Here is a 4275-nt window from a genome sequence, read left to right as displayed (position 1 = left end):
ACAACGACGGGTGATAGCTTGCTTATCCTGATTAAAATGGAAAGGTTGAAATCGACATATTCAACCAATGCAATGTGTACGAGATATGCCATGTAGAGTAGCTATGCTCTAAACTAATCTTCGCAGGTTCTTTCCATTTTACCCAATTTCTTGCCCATGACTGTAGGTTGGTAAATAAAACAACTGCTTCGAACACACATATTCTGTGTAAGGTTACATTTATTTTTATGCAGTACAAAATAAATTGAAATATGTAATGGCTCAAAAGAGAAATAACTAGAAACAAATTCAGCCATATCATTACCAAACTTACTCACCAATGATAAACGGATTCTCATTTAAAAGATACATACATACATACATACATACATACATACATACATACATACATACATACATACATACATACATACATACATACATACATACATACATACATACATACATACATACATACATACATACATACATACATACATTCATATACGCACACACACATATACATATGTACACCCATACATACACACATACACACACTCAGGTGTAAATATTAAAATGAATGGCTATAAAACAACAATTCTAATAAACTCATTTTGAATATACTACAGAAAGTAACTTACGAGAGAAATCCACCGGCACTGTTATGTCTGAACACGGTGTTTCTCGAACCATCTCGCAAAAGCTTGATGCATTGTTTTCCGCTGATGCCCAGTGACAAGCACTCTTTATAAAAAACACTAGAATAAAGCCTTTGACAATGTCATGCTAAAGAAAAGGGCTGTGCATCAATATTTTGTACATGTCTGCAATATCACTCTGTTTATTTACATAGCTTGGCTCATTCACAACCCACTAACAAAGCATGTTAGGACACTTGGGCTGAAAGTTGGCACAGCGCGAGTAAATTCTAGACAATACATGAATAATACAATTATAAGCTACTAAGCTCCTTGGTGCAAACAGTGTTTATATTGACAGCTATAGGTGCCATTTCGTTTCCCCAAAACACTTCTCAAAAGTAGAATCAACTTTATTTAGCTAAAAGTTTCTATTCTGGCGCGTCGTGGTGGCTCAACGGTGGAAGTGAATCTTTCGGCCAAGAAAACAAGGACCAATTATTTTTTCAGTTCGTGAATTCACCCCATGCTAACATTGAGGCAGCTGGTAGGAGTGCTTTTGGAGAGAGGAAACCACCACATTCCCACCAGTTGTGGCCTTGGGTAGCCACTTCACTTGAACAAAAATGATGAAAAACACTCCTCAAGAAGACTTCAAAGTTTGCACACCAACACAGTTCCCATACAGCTGTCTATTAGTCTGCTTGAAAAATATCGAGTTTACTGGTGGGCAAAGACTGTACACTAAATGAGGTGATGCTCCAGTGCACTGCATGTATGTCTTGCTGCTGGCCTCAACTGCGATGTTGCTCAGCACATATGTGTAAAATAACAACTAATACTATGCCACTGCAAAGTAATTATGTGTCATTTGCATGAAACAGAGACCACAATAAAAGAACATAACATTTGCCTTCACAACGTTCAAAAACTGTAAATAAATTTCCCCAGAGTTTTCACAGTTCATCTGAGGATAGTAATATTGGTTGTAAACACATTCTTACTTCCACTAACAAACTATTTTAAGATGCCAGATTCAATATTAGAGTATACCAGCACTTTTGTAGGGCTAAACAATTGTACAGGCACCTAGAAAAACACAAGTGAATGTATGCTATAGCTACATATAAAAATAAATACTTTTATTTCTAGTCTGAGTAGAGCTGCATAGATGATAAGTCACTTGCATTACATTATGAACAAACCTATCCGAGCAAAGTATACATTTAAAAAGTTACACTTACACAGGAGATAAGTAGACTGTTGAAGGACGGACAGGCAGTGGGATAATACCCAAGCACTAAAATCTACTGTTAAGATATACTAGGAGTATTGATGATCCTCTTCCTTCCAAATGAAATAATCCACATAGATTCACTTCCCAGAGGTTATACACTCATGGCATCATTGGTGCTATACAAATGAGTGTACACTGAAGGATTACATCGACTAAGTACATGATTACTGCATCCATGGCTTTACTTCTTGTACTACAAAGAATGCAAACACAGTTACCATTGGCGACCATGGATGCTGTGATTTCTGGCATGTAAATGTAGAGACATGCAGGCACTTAACACACATGTTAAAAACTTCAGCTCAAAAATATTTGCCCACTAACACTACAGCAGCCTTTAAATTCGTGTCATAGTTTGGTATCTTCCATGCAAAAGTTAAATAATTTCGAATGCAAGCAAAGGAACTGCTGAATAATGCACTGCTAAGAAGTTAAGCAGCAGCTGCTCCTGACATCACAATGTGCTCTTTCTGCTGTTGTAAACTTTGAGCAGGAGAACAGTCACTGGCAGTCCCTTTATACTTGTTGGTCTTCTGTGCTCTGTTCTTGATACACTGTACATGACCGTGGAGCACCGAACCCCTTGTTACTGCTAGAACTTAGAAAAATACAGATCATTGTTACAACCATGCTACATGCAAGAGTGTATAGTTGTCAATTATGTGCTCATATTTACAGATATTGTATTTTCAGAAGCCAATGACAAGCCTCAACACACACACACACAAACAGTGAAGGCTGAAAATATATTTAATATAATACAAGAGCAAAACCACAATGTTATAGATGAAGGCATAAAACTTCTGACAGGCATAAAAGGCAATAGAGTTTCTTTTATTTCGACTTTACACTAGGTGCGAGAAGTAGACCACAAATAAGTTCACTAAGAAACACAAGTTAGACTGCATTACAACACAACAGCCAATGTTGATAACTTTAAGGCTGTCTAACATAGCCAGCTCACCATACCGCATATAGGAGCAAATGGGCAGTCTAGAAGACACAAAGAACTTGTGGATTATGAGTGTGCTTGTTACTGACATCTATTATTCTAAATGAAGAAAACCTTTCAAAATTGCACTTCATCAGGGGAAGTAATCATACGCAACAAACACAACGGGCTCCTACAGGTGCCACCAACACTCACCATTATTGTTGATACCAGTGTCTTGCCGGATGGATATGCTGTGTCCTGCACAGAACACCAAAGGAGCGCTCCATGACTTGGATTGCATGTGTGCTAGCTGCATCGCTCTACTGCTGAAATAGGCTAGCCACAGACAGAGAAATGAGAAGCCATGGCTTTGAAACACACTGAACGTCACCTTTAGAGATCAACAATGCATACTTAGGTCAGGTACAATTTGTAGAAAAATATATATCACTATGCAATCGTGGTGAACATGTTCGGCTGAAACACAAGCAACAGCACTGAGAGAGAAAAAGCTACATTAGGTAAAAGATGCAGTTACTGGCCCTATGTCATCTGAGGCTTCTTTCAATAGGTCTTTCTTCTTGCAAGTTGTGAACAGCCAGGCAATTTTCACCCACTTGCTATTTCCTTCCAGAGCACTTGATCCACAGAGGGAGTCACAAGCTCGAGAGCTCAATAAGGAATCAAAGTATTTGTGCTCGTTTCAAAGCACAAGCTTTTGAGTCTCAGATTATTGGAGTTTCATTCATAAGCTGCAGGCTTTCAGCTTTCAACATTCTCAAGTATCTTGCAATTTAGTTCAGTAAATGTTGAATAAGAATTATGTGTAAGAGTAATACAGGTATCCACTGAAAGCAACCATGCTTGGGTTTTCAATTTGTGCACAGTAAGTGGTGTTCACGTAATCGTATGTATTAAAGAAAAACTAACCTTGCAGCCAGCCGTTAGGCAGTTTTGTGCCTTCGAAGCTCCCAAGCAGATTGCAGTCCTTCCAGATGAGGCTGCCATGCATGCTTCCACGCCAGATCCGCTGAATGATAACAGTCCGAGCAGTGAATTAGGCTTGCACAGTTAGGGAGAACGTGTCCTTCCTATTTTTGTACAGGTGCTCCAAGTAATGATAAGGATTGATGTGCCAGAATGTGCAACCGATGCACCACAGGACCTTAACAAACCAATCTCTGCGATCTGTGAAGAGCCAAAAACGAGATATTTAAAAACAATCATTAAAAGCACTCACTTCTAATACTTATTTGAGGAAGCTATCACTTCGTTAAAGTGACCAAAATCTGCTATAATCACTTTGAAATAAACTGAAGCCTCATGTAAAATTTACGTACCGCAATATATATGTCCTACTGAAGTTTAGTACTACCACAGTGGTAATCGTCTATAGAACTAATTTTCCAAAATAACATAAATTTTTT

At 38.2% G+C, this 4275-nt stretch overlaps 1 long non-coding RNA gene across 1 annotated transcript; it reads right to left on the bottom strand.

The window, feature by feature from the left end:
- Window positions 1-201: 201 nt before the first annotated feature.
- On the bottom strand, window positions 202-3621 carry LOC142775682 (uncharacterized). Its single transcript, XR_012886916.1, has 2 exons — window positions 3062-3621; window positions 202-2506 (listed from the first exon to the last, which is right to left on the bottom strand). It is a non-coding gene; the product is annotated as an uncharacterized LOC142775682 (long non-coding RNA).
- Window positions 3622-4275: the final 654 nt, after the last annotated feature.

Source organism: Rhipicephalus microplus, chromosome X, assembly GCF_043290135.1.
Source record: "Rhipicephalus microplus isolate Deutch F79 chromosome X, USDA_Rmic, whole genome shotgun sequence".
NCBI classification, from domain to species: domain Eukaryota; kingdom Metazoa; phylum Arthropoda; class Arachnida; order Ixodida; family Ixodidae; genus Rhipicephalus; species Rhipicephalus microplus.
Note: the sequence above shows the minus strand (reverse complement) of the source record. Positions and strands in the feature narration are given on the sequence as shown.